This window comes from Pecten maximus, chromosome 7 (genome assembly GCF_902652985.1).
Source record: "Pecten maximus chromosome 7, xPecMax1.1, whole genome shotgun sequence".
Lineage (NCBI taxonomy): Eukaryota > Metazoa > Mollusca > Bivalvia > Pectinida > Pectinidae > Pecten > Pecten maximus.
Window position 1 is genome coordinate 25,904,951 of NC_047021.1, and position 17,281 is coordinate 25,922,231.

The following is a 17,281-nucleotide window of genomic DNA, read 5'->3' on the forward strand; positions in this document are numbered from 1 at the left end:
CATCATACTCCTAACTATACGGAACTACGTCATGTACACGTATTGACCAGGTATAACTACGATAAAAATCAGTTACACTCAGCTAACCAAGGGTTTCGTTTGTATACACTTAGGGGCTAGTGTAGAACTTCTTAAGGACGTATAGCTATTGTTAAATACACACATACATGTATCTTTAGACAGCACACATGTGTGTTAATCAACTCCTCAACCTTTCGTGGACTGAAGCTAAAATGAAATTCTTTTGAGCATAGTAACAAATGTTTATCGAAGGTAGTTTGACAAGGATAAAATAAGACATTCCATACTTCATATAACGATTTAAAGTCAGTGGGTCATTAAACACCGTTGATCGTGATTTATAATACAGTCACCATGACATTGCTTAAAAAACTAGGTTAACACTATCAAATAGAGTCAGTCGTGTCAATCGTGACAAATAGCTCATAGACCAGGGTTTCGTTTCTCCCATCGGGGTACTGACTTTGTGGTGTGGAATTTATCAATTTTATTGAAAAGCAAACTTCCGCATTTCTCTTACACCACGGTTACTTTATGTACGGGTTGGGTATTGTCGGTGACCTGTTGATCATAACTAACACAAACAAACCCACTGGAACGAGAGAGGCAAAAATGCAGGTAATTCATTTACCTCGTGCCAAATTTGGGGAAAGTTTTAGAAAATTTCTCTGGGAGATATTTCAAATATGGTCAAAGGGAGATAACGCCGATTACCAGTCGACGCGACGACCTGGCTAATGGCTATACATATATTTTTTACAAACATGTCAGAATGTATATTTTATGCAAAGTTATATAAATATACGGTCGGTCGTGCCTATGTTTACTTATATTTAGCGTAAACAATGAGTGACGGGTCGTACAAGGATGTATCCAGCCACTTATCAATAGTGTTACTACCTATGGTGACTTGGAATTTCCAATTTTACCCCGTCCGGTTATCATCAGCGCCCTAAAACATAATAATATATACCCCATTCTCACCAGGATTTTTGTTTCTTATCATGACATACATTTGTTTTTACTGAATCTTTATATTCAAGGCACACATACATAATTATTTAATTCACTTAATAAATATATCACAATAAAGATCTTCCCTATTTGTACACTTTCGTTATTGGAAGTGTTTGCTAATTTTACTCGCTGTATCGAGAATTAGTATATGTGATTTTTAACAGTTTAAGCTTTTCTTAAAACCATTAATTGACATTGTAATAATTGTATGGTGATATAATTATCATCGTCTCATACCGCTTAATTAAATGGCTCTACAGACAGACCCTTAACATCACTGACGAGCCCTAGAAGGACGAAACAGATGCGTGATGTCCCTAACATCACTGACGAGTCCTCAAAGGACGAAACAACTGTATGATGTCCCTAACATCACTGACGAGACCTAGAAAGACGAAACAACTGTATGATGTCCCTAATATCACTGACGAGTCCTGGAAGGACAAAACAACTGTATAATGTCACTAACATCACTGACGAGCCCTAGAAGGACGAAACAGCTGTTTGGTGTCCCTAACATCACTGACGAGACCAAGAAGGATGAAACAGCTGTATGATGCAGTTTAATTCATGTTTGGCTCTAAACAAAGTTGAATACTATCAGTGAGCAGTCGATACCTTTAGTGTTCAGTGCACAGGGACTCGAATCGCAAACCCACGATCCATATATGTGTACAAAAATACATACACTGTACATGGACCGTGGGTTAGGAATTCCTACCAAGTCCCTGTGTCTCAGTGATATGTGGACAAAAAACACAAATATGTGGTATTCCTTACTCGATAGGACTACACAAATGTAAAATAAAATAACAGGACAAGTGTTTCATACGTGTTAAAAATACTGTATCACAGATACATGGACAAGATGAATCGATATGAGAGAAGGAAAGAATATCGACAGGAGACAAATAAAAAAAAAACGGACGAACAGACAGACACTAAAACATACTATAGAGCCAAAAAGGCAGAAAAGCCGCGTCCTTATCTAAGGACAGATAGGACAGCACGTGCTGCTGATTTACTGCCATATCTGATTCAGAAATATTTTATTTTATTTTGTGTGCATTGAGCACATACACTGCCTGACACAGCTAGTGGTCTAATTGACTTACGTATTTTAGGCAGTGATACTGCAATGCATTCGGGATTTCTCAGGGTCATGAAATATATAATCACGAGAAACGAAAGTTACAGATGATATCATCGAACATATATTGGTTGTTGGTCCATCAGATATACCATGTTACAATGCTGGTTAAAAATATTATTAAACTACAATAATCAGAGAAGCATGTCCTCTTAATTAGAATACGTTTTCCTGATATTTTATGACTTGTGGTTAAAAATGGATCGTAAGCATCAGTGTACCATAAAGAATTAGTTCACTAAGATATATACCAATGTATAGGTCACAAAATATATTAAAAACATACCTACCATGTTCAGATACAGTTTATCGGGAGACTGAGGAAGTCTTCACTGCGAGTAATGACGTGCCACCGACATACAAAAGTAGGGGAATCCCGTGTTCTATTTACAGGCAGACATATATTGATGTCTGACCTAATTTAGCTTTTGCGTTTAGGAAATGGCTATACTGTACATACTATGCTATATTAAACAGGTCATTCATTGCAATAATGTATCGAAGTTTCAGATTCAGATAAGACATATTACCGTGTAATGACTTTACTTTTCTATTACAAGGAAGTTTATCTTTTGTGTAACAACTGAAACCTGTGCTGTTTCGGGGCCTATAGGCTAGCTACAAAAGGCCGAGCTGCTCCGAGATTAATCTGTACTGTAACGTTTACGTAGTAACGATCATAGTTATCATGAAATGAAGAAAATTTAATGATTAATAAGCATTGAAAATTAGATAAAATACTATCATTTTACACATTACTTAAATTATTTTATATCCATGCATGTCTCTTGACCGACCATGACAACGTTTTACACATCACGAGCGATATGACGCTTGAATGCATATGGTATACCACTAGGAACTTGCGTCTTGGATTTTATTTGGTGGAAATATTCGCGTGTCAATATTTTCATGTGGGATTATTTTCGCGTGTGGATAATTTCGCGGAGATTTAATGGCCACGAAATAAGCGAAAATTTCCAGGCCGCGAACATTTCCACTTTTACAGTAATAAAGATTACCGAGGCTTGGCTAACGGAGCCTGGATACGGGCATCGGTTATGTTGTTATATTTTACAATTAATAACTCAAGTTGCTCGTGTAGTCATTATGTCAGTGTCTAAACTCAATGAGCACTAAGTAAGACTACTATAATGTTGTTTAACTCAGGCATTTATGCTGGCAATGCTTTACGGAAGCTATCACAAAAACTACACAGGGACAGCGATGGAATAGGAAGTTAAATACGAAATCAATGTGAAAGAAATCCTCTAAAATTCACTGTCAAACTATGTGCCCGGTTGGGTATATGTATATTGCTTCTGTGTTAAATCCCTGCCAGTAAAAAGGTCGAAAACGACATGACCTGGTCATAAAGTGTAACTGTGAAGACTAGGGTTTCAGATGTGTGAGAGGAAAAGGTAACACGGAACCCGATTTAAATCATACCATTATTTTGACCAATACTCTTTTTATTTGGACTGATGTAAGAGCTACAAAAGTGTACTTTTTTCAAATAAAAATATTGAATTTCTGATCGACAAATCCGTTGATGCGTTTGTTAACACGATCTTCCATCATACTATTGATGTACCATGTGACTGTTGCGAACAAATGGTGTCTCTCTCTTGACTGACATGTTCTGTTTTCATAAGGGGCTGATTATGTAGAAGAGCCGTTCAGAGATTTGGTTTGGTTTGTTTTTGTTTAACGTCCTATTAACAGCCAGGGTCATTTAAGGACGTGCCAGGTTTGGGAGGTGGAGGAAAGCCGGAGTACCCGGAGAAAAACCACCGGCCTACGGTCAGTACATGGCAACTGTCCCACGTAGGTTTCGAACTCGCAACCCAGAGGTGGGGGGCTAGTGTTAAAGTGTCGGGACACCTTAACCACTCGGCCACCGCGGCCCTTCCTTTCAGAGAGGTAACAAAAACCTTTCAAAGTCCTCCAGTTTTACCTACAATTTCGCCTATATAACGGAGGTGTGATAACATTTCACAAAAGAGGCTTCGAGAGTACTCGAGTAAAAGTAAGTTTGGATAGTATAGTGTAAAATATCCGTCTCATGTTATCTAATACTGGCATATATCACTGTCACTGTCAGGAAACAAGGGAAGAGTCTAAATAACTACGGTAAAATTAAAATCAGTTTGAATATTGAGATCTCCCATATTATGTCATCATAAATCATTATCAAGTCCCACGGTCCTCCTGCTTGCAAGTAATTAAATTGATCTTAGTTTGTTGCTATTATTGATTCATCATTTTTCATCGGTGTCACTGTTGCTTCTGTAGCTTTTTATATAGTATGACGTCATCCGTTATGACGTATCGTTACTATGTATGACGTCACGGTTTTGTCATATTAATTCAATAAGTTGAAACTGATGAGTTTACAATGTATATTGATAACACAATGTAGTTACAACATGTCTTGTACATCTCATTACAGTAGTATTGATGGTAATATTGTCCTCCGCCATCTTATGCTTGTCTATGTCATGATAATTATGAACATGTTTGTACTGTTCCCTATATGCTTGTTTTGCATTTGGATGAAATAAAAACTATAAACTATAAACTATGCTCTTTCGTACCGACTGCCCAGGAATCGTGTACACCTGTGTAAGCACATTCCAGTCTCTACAGCACAAATTTCTTCTACCTCAGAAAACAATCCGACATGTAATTTGGCAGTGAAATTCAACTCGTCTCGTCATAATTAATGTCCGTCTGCATTCAGAAAGTAGAACAAGTGCTTAATTTGTTATTTCTGGACAGTGACAGTCATTGAATATAACACTCAGATCTTGATATTTGTAATCAAGATGTATGTTGGTATTTCAGTCGGGCCGGGGTGGCCGAGTTGTTAAGGTGTCCCGACACTTTATTACTAGCCCTCCATCTCTGGGTTGCGAGTTCGAAACCTACGTGAGGCTGTTGCCATGCAGGTACTGACCTAGGCCGGTGGTTTTTCTCCGGATACTCCGGCTTTCCTCCACCTCCAAAACCTGCCACGTCCTTAAATGACCCTGGCTGTTAATAGGACGTTAAACAAAAACAAACCAAACCAAAGGTATTTCAGTCATAACTATTGTCCAATTATCAGCTATACGATTATATTAATTTACATATCTCCCTTCTTCAGCTTAGTAAACTCTGACTGCGTTAAAATTAGCGTAAACGCAATAAAAAAGGGGCTAAGCGGATTAATAAGGGCGGGAATGGAAACATAATAATGACGTCGTCTCTTGGTGACGTTACAAGAACGTCAACTAGACGGCGCCATTTTCAAAGGACTGACAACGCAATCTTACCGTTTTCTGATGTTACCCGATGATCTCTGTACCAAAACCTAATGCCAAATGAGTATTTTGTCAAAAACTAAACTGAAGATTGCGGAAATGAGTTAATATTTAACATCTCCACGAGGTAAGCTCACAACAAGTGACTGAAGCGTACAGTTCGAACACGTCACTACTAACTGTGTCAATACACGCTTACGCGCTATATGTCTGTATCATATTGCGTTCATACCACCGTAACCCTATCAAACACAGTTCAATCTCTATATGAATACATTATTCAAGTTTCACTTCATTTGTATAATTGTAAACTGTAGCCTTGAGCATAGTTTTATATAGAAAGTTAAACAGTGATAACCAATAATTCCGGATCCATTTCCCTCCTACAGTGCTTCGTGCTGTAAGAAGGTATAGTAAACGTATGTGATTCTCCCTTCAGGTAATTGTACACTGTAAGAGACTTTGGTTTTTCTTCTGCCTGTATTATATCTCTACACTCCATCACTGGCTGTCAGTTTTAGCGTCAACCCTATGTGGCCGGCTGTGGGCCGAGACACACCAGAACCTCAAATAATTGTACATCTTTAGAGTGGGATGACTGCTTCGAATTCGCAACCTGTCGTGTTATATAGCCGGCTATGGTGTTCTGATGGTTGTCTTCGGCAGTATACTTCCATGAGACAACACTATAATGTCAGCATCGGTTTTTCAAACATACCACAGCCTCCGAAAACACTCACCACAAACATACCACAGCTTTCCAGAACACTCACCACAAACATACCACAGCCTCCTAGAACACTCACCACAAACATACCACATACTCCCAAAATACTCACCACAAACATACCACAGTCTTCCAGAACACTCACCACAAACATACCACAGGTTTCCAGAACACTCACCACAAACATACCACAGCCTCCTAGAACACTCAACACAAACAAACCACAGACTCCCAAAACACTCACCACAAACATACCAGTCTTCCTGAACACTCACCACAAACATACCACAGTCTCCCAGAACACTCACCACAAACAAACCACAGCCTCACAGAACACTCACCACAAACATACCACAGTCTCCCAAAACACTCACCACAAACATACCACAGTCTCCCAAAACACTCACCACAAACATACCACAGTCTTCCAGAACACTCACCACAAACATACCACAGGTTTCCAGAACACTCACCACAAACATACCACAGCCTCCTAGAACACTCAACACAAACAAACCACAGACTCCCAAAACACTCACCACAAACATACCAGTCTTCCTGAACACTCACCACAAACATACCACAGTCTCCCAGAACACTCACCACAAACAAACCACAGCCTCACAGAACACTCACCACAAACATACCACAGTCTCCCAAAACACTCACCACAAACATACCACAGTCTCCCAAAACACTCACCACAAACATACCACAGTCTCCCAGAACACTCAACACAAACATACCACAGTCTCTCAGAACACTCACCACAAACATACCACAGTCTCCCAAAACACTCACCACAAACATACCACAGTCTCCCAGAACACTCACCACAAACATACCACAATCTCTCAGAACACTCACCACAAACATACCACAGTCTCCCAGAACACTCGCCACAAACATACCACAGTCTCACAGAACACTCGCCACAAACATACCACAGTCTCACAGAACACTCAACACAAACATACCACAGTCTCCGAGAACACTCACCACAAACATACCACAGCCTCCTAGAACACTCACCACAAACATACCACAGCTTTCCAGAATACTCACCACAAACATACCACAGTCTCCCAAAACACTCACCACAAACATACCACAGCTTTCCAGAACACTCACCACAAACATACCACAGCCTCCTAGAACACTCACCACAAACATACCACATACTCCCAAAATACTCACCACAAACATACCACAGTCTTCCAGAACACTCGCCACAAACATACCACAGGTTTCCAGAACACTCACCACAAACATACCACAGCCTCCTAGAACACTCACCACAAACATACCACAGTCTCCCAAAACACTCACCACAAACATACCGCAGTCTCCCAAAACACTCACCACAAACATACCACAGTCTCCCAGAACACTCAACACAAACATACCACAGTCTCTCAGAACACTCACCACAAACATACCACAGTCTCCCAAAACACTCACCACAAACATACCACAGTCTCCCAGAACACTCACCACAAACATACCACAGTCTCCCAGAACACTCAACACAAACATACCACAGTCTCTCAGAACACTCACCACAAACATACCACAGTCTCCCAAAACACTCACCACAAACATACCACAGTCTCCCAGAACACTCACCACAAACATACCACAATCTCTCAGAACACTCACCACAAACATACCACAGTCTCCCAGAACACTCAACACAAACATACCACAGTCTCACAGAACACTCGCCACAAACATACCACAGTCTCACAGAACACTCAACACAAACATACCACAGTCTCCGAGAACACTCACCACAAACATACCACAGTCTCCCAAAACACTCACCACAAACATACCACAGCTTTCCAAAACACTCACCACAAACATACCACAGCCTCCTAGAACACTCACCACAAACATACCACATACTCCCAAAATACTCACCACAAACATACCACAGTCTTCCAGAACACTCACCACAAACATACCACAGGTTTCCAGAACACTCACCACAAACATACCACAGCCTCCTAGAACACTCAACACAAACAAACCACAGACTCCCAAAACACTCACCACAAACATACCACAGTCTTCCTGAACACTCACCACAAACATACCACAGTCTCCCAGAACACTCACCACAAACAAACCACAGCCTCACAGAACACTCACCACAAACATACCACAGTCTCCCAAAACACTCACCACAAACAAACCACAGCCTCACAGAACACTCACCACCAACATACCACAGTCTCCCAAAACACTCACCACAAACATACCACAGTCTCCCAAAACACTCACCACAAACATACCACAGTCTCACAGAACACTCACCACAAACATACCACAGGCTCTCAGAACACTCACCACAAACATACCAAAGTCTCCCAAAACACTCACCACAAACATACCACAGTCTCCCAGAACACTCACCACAAACATACCACAGTCTCCCAGAACACTCAACACAAACATACCACAGTCTCCCAGAACACTCACCACAAACATACCACAGTCTCCCAAAACACTCACCACAAACATACCACAGTCTCCCAGAACACTCACCACAAACATACCACAGTCTCCCAGAACACTCAACACAAACATACCACAGTCTCTCAGAACACTCACCACAAACATACCACAGTCTCCCAAAACACTCACCACAAACATACCACAGTCTCCCAGAACACTCACCACAAACATACCACAATCTCTCAGAACACTCACCACAAACATACCACAGTCTCCCAGAACACTCAACACAAACATACCACAGTCTCACAGAACACTCGCCACAAACATACCACAGTCTCACAGAACACTCAACACAAACATACCACAGTCTCCGAGAACACTCACCACAAACATACCACAGTCTCCCAAAACACTCACCACAAACATACCACAGCTTTCCAGAACACTCACCACAAACATACCACAGCCTCCTAGAACACTCACCACAAACATACCACATACTCCCAAAATACTCACCACAAACATACCACAGTCTTCCAGAACACTCACCACAAACATACCACAGGTTTCCAGAACACTCACCACAAACATACCACAGCCTCCTAGAACACTCAACACAAACAAACCACAGACTCCCAAAACACTCACCACAAACATACCACAGTCTTCCTGAACACTCACCACAAACATACCACAGTCTCCCAGAACACTCACCACAAACAAACCACAGCCTCACAGAACACTCACCACAAACATACCACAGTCTCCCAAAACACTCACCACAAACAAACCACAGCCTCACAGAACACTCACCACCAACATACCACAGTCTCCCAAAACACTCACCACAAACATACCACAGTCTCCCAAAACACTCACCACAAACATACCACAGTCTCACAGAACACTCACCACAAACATACCACAGGCTCTCAGAACACTCACCACAAACATACCAAAGTCTCCCAAAACACTCACCACAAACATACCACAGTCTCCCAGAACACTCACCACAAACATACCACAGTCTCCCAGAACACTCACCACAAACATACCACAATCTCTCAGAACACTCACCACAAACATACCACAGTCTCCCAGAACACTCAACACAAACATACCACAGTCTCCCAGAACACTCACCACAAACATACCACAATCTCTCAGAACACTCACCACAAACATACCACAGTCTCTCAGAACACTCACCACAAACATACCACAGTCTCCCAGAACACTCACCACAAACATACCACAGTCTCCCAGAACACTCGCCACAAACATACCACAGTCTCCCAGAACACTCAACACAAACATACCACAGTCTCACAGAACACTCAACACAAACATACCACAGTCTCACAGAACACTCACCACAAACATACCACAGTCTCCCAAAACACTTACCACAAACATACCACAGCCTCGCATAACACTCACCACAAACATACCACAGTCTCCGAGAGCACTCACCACAAACATACCACAGCTTCCTAGAACACTCAACACAAACATACCACAGCCTCGCATAACACTCACCACAAACATACCACAGCCTCCTAGAACACTCACCACAAACATACCACAGTCTCCCAGAACACTCAACACAAACATACCACAGTCACCCAGAACACTCAACACAAACATACCACAGTCTCACAGAACACTCACCACAAACATACCAGTCTCCTAGAGCACTCACCACAAACATACCACAGTCTCCCAAAACACTCACCACAAACATACCACAGTCTCCCAAAACACTCACCACAAACATACCACAGCCTCCTAGACACTCAACACAAACATACCACAGTCACCCAGAACACTCAACAGAAACATACCACAGTCTCACAGAACACTCAACACAAACATACCAAAGTCACCCAGAACACTCAACACAAACATACCACAGTCACCCAGAACACTCAACACAAACATACCACAGTCACCCAGAACACTCAACACAAACATACCACAGTCTCACAGAACACTCACCACAAACATACCAGTCTCCTAGAGCACTCACCACAAACATACCACAGTCTCCCAGAACACTCACCACAAACATACCACAGTCTCCCAAAACACTCACCACAAACATACCACAGCCTCCTAGAACACTCAACACAAACATACCACAGTCACCCAGAACACTCAACAGAAACATACCACAGCCTCACAGAACACTCACCACAAACATACCAGTCTCCTAGAGCACTCACCACAAACATACCACAGTCTCCCAGAACACTCAACACAAACATACCACAGTCTCCCAGAACACTCAACACAAACATACCACAGTCTCTCAGAACACTCACCACAAACATACCACAGTCTCCCAAAACACTCACCACAAACATACCACAGTCTCCCAGAACACTCACCACAAACATACCACAATCTCTCAGAACACTCACCACAAACATACCACAGTCTCCCAGAACACTCAACACAAACATACCACAGTCTCACAGAACACTCGCCACAAACATACCACAGTCTCACAGAACACTCAACACAAACATACCACAGTCTCCGAGAACACTCACCACAAACATACCACAGCCTCCTAGAACACTCACCACAAACATACCACAGCTTTCCAGAATACTCACCACAAACATACCACAGTCTCCCAAAACACTCACCACAAACATACCACAGCTTTCCAGAACACTCACCACAAACATACCACAGCCTCCTAGAACACTCACCACAAACATACCACATACTCCCAAAATACTCACCACAAACATACCACAGTCTTCCAGAACACTCACCACAAACATACCACAGGTTTCCAGAACACTCACCACAAACATACCACAGCCTCCTAGAACACTCAACACAAACAAACCACAGACTCCCAAAACACTCACCACAAACATACCACAGTCTTCCTGAACACTCACCACAAACATACCACAGTCTCCCAGAACACTCACCACAAACAAACCACAGCCTCACAGAACACTCACCACAAACATACCACAGTCTCCCAAAACACTCACCACAAACAAACCACAGCCTCACAGAACACTCACCACCAACATACCACAGTCTCCCAAAACACTCACCACAAACATACCAGTCTCCCAAAAACACTCACCACAAACATACCACAGTCTCCCAGAACACTCACCACAAACATACCACAGGCTCTCAGAACACTCACCACAAACATACCACAGTCTCCCAAAACACTCACCACAAACATACCACAGTCTCCCAGAACACTCACCACAAACATACCACAGTCTCCCAGAACACTCACCACAAACATACCACAATCTCTCAGAACACTCACCACAAACATACCACAGTCTCCCAGAACACTCAACACAAACATACCACAGTCTCCCAGAACACTCACCACAAACATACCACAGTCTCCCAAAACACTTACCACAAACATACCACAGCCTCGCATAACACTCACCACAAACATACCACAGCCTCGCATAACACTCACCACAAACATACCACAGTCTCCGAGAGCACTCACCACAAACATACCACAGCCTCCTAGAACACTCAACACAAACATACCACAGCCTCGCATAACACTCACCACAAACATACCACAGCCTCCTAGAACACTCACCACAAACATACCACAGTCTCCCAGAACACTCAACACAAACATACCACAGTCACCCAGAACACTCAACACAAACATACCACAGTCTCACAGAACACTCACCACAAACATACCAGTCTCCTAGAGCACTCACCACAAACATACCACAGTCTCCCAGAACACTCACCACAAACATACCACAGTCTCCCAAAACACTCACCACAAACATACCACAGCCTCCTAGAACACTCAACACAAACATACCACAGTCACCCAGAACACTCAACAGAAACATACCACAGTCTCACAGAACACTCAACACAAACATACCACAGCCTCACAGAACACTCACCACAAACATACCAGTCTCCTAGAGGACTCACCACAAACATACCACAGTCTCCCAGAACACTCACCACAAACATACCACAGTCTCCCAAAACACTCACCACAAACATACCACAGTCTCCCAAAACACTCACCACAAACATACCACAGTCTCCCAGAACACTCAACACAAACATACCACAGTCTCCCAAAACACTCACCACAAACATACCACAGTCTCCCAGAACACTCACCACAAACATACCACAGTCTCCCAAAACACTCACCACAAACATGCCACAATCTCTCAGAACACTCACCACAAACATACCACAGTCTCCCAGAACACTCAACACAAACATACCAGTCTCACAGAACACTCGCCACAAACATACCAGTCTCACAGAACACTCAACACAAACATACCACAGTCTCCCAAAACACTCACCACAAACATACCACAGCCTCCTAGAACACTCAACACAAACATACCACAGTCACCCAGAACACTCAACAGAAACATACCACAGCCTCACAGAACACTCACCACAAACATACCAGTCTCCTAGAGCACTCACCACAAACATACCACAGTCTCCCAGAACACTCAACACAAACATACCACAGTCTCCCAGAACACTCAACACAAACATACCACAGTCTCTCAGAACACTCACCACAAACATACCACAGTCTCCCAAAACACTCACCACAAACATACCACAGTCTCCCAGAACACTCACCACAAACATACCACAATCTCTCAGAACACTCACCACAAACATACCACAGTCTCCCAGAACACTCAACACAAACATACCACAGTCTCACAGAACACTCGCCACAAACATACCACAGTCTCACAGAACACTCAACACAAACATACCACAGTCTCCGAGAACACTCACCACAAACATACCACAGCCTCCTAGAACACTCACCACAAACATACCACAGCTTTCCAGAATACTCACCACAAACATACCACAGTCTCCCAAAACACTCACCACAAACATACCACAGCTTTCCAGAACACTCACCACAAACATACCACAGCCTCCTAGAACACTCACCACAAACATACCACATACTCCCAAAATACTCACCACAAACATACCACAGTCTTCCAGAACACTCACCACAAACATACCACAGGTTTCCAGAACACTCACCACAAACATACCACAGCCTCCTAGAACACTCAACACAAACAAACCACAGACTCCCAAAACACTCACCACAAACATACCACAGTCTTCCTGAACACTCACCACAAACATACCACAGTCTCCCAGAACACTCACCACAAACAAACCACAGCCTCCCAGAACACTCACCACAAACATACCACAGTCTCCCAAAACACTCACCACAAACAACCACAGCCTCACAGAACACTCACCACCAACATACCACAGTCTCCCAAAACACTCACCACAAACATACCAGTCTCCCAAAAACACTCACCACAAACATACCACAGTCTCCCAGAACACTCACCACAAACATACCACAGGCTCTCAGAACACTCACCACAAACATACCACAGTCTCCCAAAACACTCACCACAAACATACCACAGTCTCCCAGAACACTCACCACAAACATACCACAGTCTCCCAGAACACTCACCACAAACATACCACAATCTCTCAGAACACTCACCACAAACATACCACAGTCTCCCAGAACACTCAACACAAACATACCAGTCTCCCAGAACACTCACCACAAACATACCACAGTCTCCCAAAACACTTACCACAAACATACCACAGCCTCGCATAACACTCACCACAAACATACCACAGCCTCGCATAACACTCACCACAAACATACCACAGTCTCCGAGAGCACTCACCACAAACATACCACAGCCTCCTAGAACACTCAACACAAACATACCACAGCCTCGCATAACACTCACCACAAACATACCACAGCCTCCTAGAACACTCACCACAAACATACCACAGTCTCCCAGAACACTCAACACAAACATACCACAGTCACCCAGAACACTCAACACAAACATACCACAGTCTCACAGAACACTCACCACAAACATACCAGTCTCCTAGAGCACTCACCACAAACATACCACAGTCTCCCAGAACACTCACCACAAACATACCACAGTCTCCCAAAACACTCACCACAAACATACCACAGCCTCCTAGAACACTCAACACAAACATACCACAGTCACCCAGAACACTCAACAGAAACATACCACAGTCTCACAGAACACTCAACACAAACATACCACAGCCTCACAGAACACTCACCACAAACATACCAGTCTCCTAGAGGACTCACCACAAACATACCACAGTCTCCCAGAACACTCACCACAAACATACCACAGTCTCCCAAAACACTCACCACAAACATACCACAGTCTCCCAAAACACTCACCACAAACATACCACAGTCTCCCAGAACACTCAACACAAACATACCACAGTCTCCCAAAACACTCACCACAAACATACCACAGTCTCCCAGAACACTCACCACAAACATACCACAGTCTCCCAAAACACTCACCACAAACATGCCACAATCTCTCAGAACACTCACCACAAACATACCACAGTCTCCCAGAACACTCAACACAAACATACCACAGTCTCACAGAACACTCGCCACAAACATACCAGTCTCACAGAACACTCAACACAAACATACCACAGTCTCACAGAACACTCACCACAAACATACCACAGTCTCCCAAAACACTAACCACAAACATACCACAGCCTCCCAAAACACTCACCACAAACATACCACAGCCTCGCATAACACTCACCACAAACATACCACAGTCTCCGAGAACACTCACCACAAACATACCACAGCCTCCTAGAACACTCAACACAAACATACCACAGTCACCCAGAACACTCAACACAAACATACCAGTCTCACAGAACACTCAACACAAACATACCACAGCCTCACAGAACACTCACCACAAACATACCAGTCTCCTAGAGCACTCACCACAAACATACCACAGTCTCCCAGAACACTCACCACAAACATACCACAGTCTCCCAAAACACTCAACACAAACATACCACAGCCTCCTAGAACACTCAACACAAACATACCACCGTCTCCCAAAACACTCACCACAAACATACCACAGTCTCCCAGAACACTCAACACAAACATACCACAGTCTCCCAAAACACTCAACACAAACATACCACAGCCTCCTAGAACACTCAACACAAACATACCACAGTCTCCCAAAACACTCACCACAAACATACCACAGTCTCCCAGAACACTCAACACAAACATACCACAGTCTCCCAAAACACTCAACACAAACATACCACAGCCTCCTAGAACACTCAACACAAACATACCACAGTCTCCCAAAACACTCACCACAAACATACCACAGTCTCCCAGAACACTCAACACAAACATACCACAGTCTCCCAAAACACTCACCACAAACATACCACAGTCTCCCAGAACACTCACCACATACATACCACAGTCTCCCAGAACACTCACCACAAACATGCCACAATCTCTCAGAACACTCACCACAAACATACCACAGTATCCCAGAACACTCAACACAAACATACCACAGTCTCACAGAACACTCGCCACAAACATACCAGTCTCACAGAACACTCAACACAAACATACCACAGTCTCACAGAACACTCACCACAAACATACCACAGTCTCCCAAAACACTAACCACAAACATACCACAGCCTCCCAAAACACTCACCACAAACATACCACAGCCTCGCATAACACTCACCACAAACATACCACAGCCTCGCATAACACTCACCACAAACATACCACAGTCTCCGAGAACACTCACCACAAACATACCACAGCCTCCTAGAACACTCAACACAAACATACCACAGTCACCCAGAACACTCAACACAAACATACCACAGTCTCACAGAACACTCAACACAAACATACCACAGCCTCACAGAACACTCACCACAAACATACCAGTCTCCTAGAGCACTCACCACAAACATACCACAGTCTCCCAAAACACTCACCACAAACATACCACAGTCTCCCAAAACACTCACCACAAACATACCACAGTCTCCCAGAACACTCAACACAAACATACCACAGTCTCCCAAAACACTCAACACAAACATACCACAGCCTCCTAGAACACTCAACACAAACATACCAAAGTCTCACAGAACACTCAACACAAACATACCACAGTCTCCCAGAACACTCACTACAAACATACCACAGTCTCCCAAAACACTCAACACAAACATACCACAGCCTCCTAGAACACTCAACACAAACATACCACAGTCTCCCAGAACACTCAACACAAACATACCACAGTCTCCCAAAACACTCAACACAAACATACCACAGCCTCCTAGAACACTCAACACAAACATACCACAGTCTCCCAGAACACTCAACACAAACATACCACAGTCTCACAGAACACTCAACACAAACATACCACAGTCTCCCAGAACACTCACTACAAACATACCACAGTCTCCCAGAACACTCACCACAAACATACCACAGTCTCCAAAACACTCACCACAAACATACCACAGTCTCCCAAAACACTCACCACAAACATACCACAGTCTCCCAGAACACTCACCACAAACATACCACAGTCTCACAGAACACTCAAC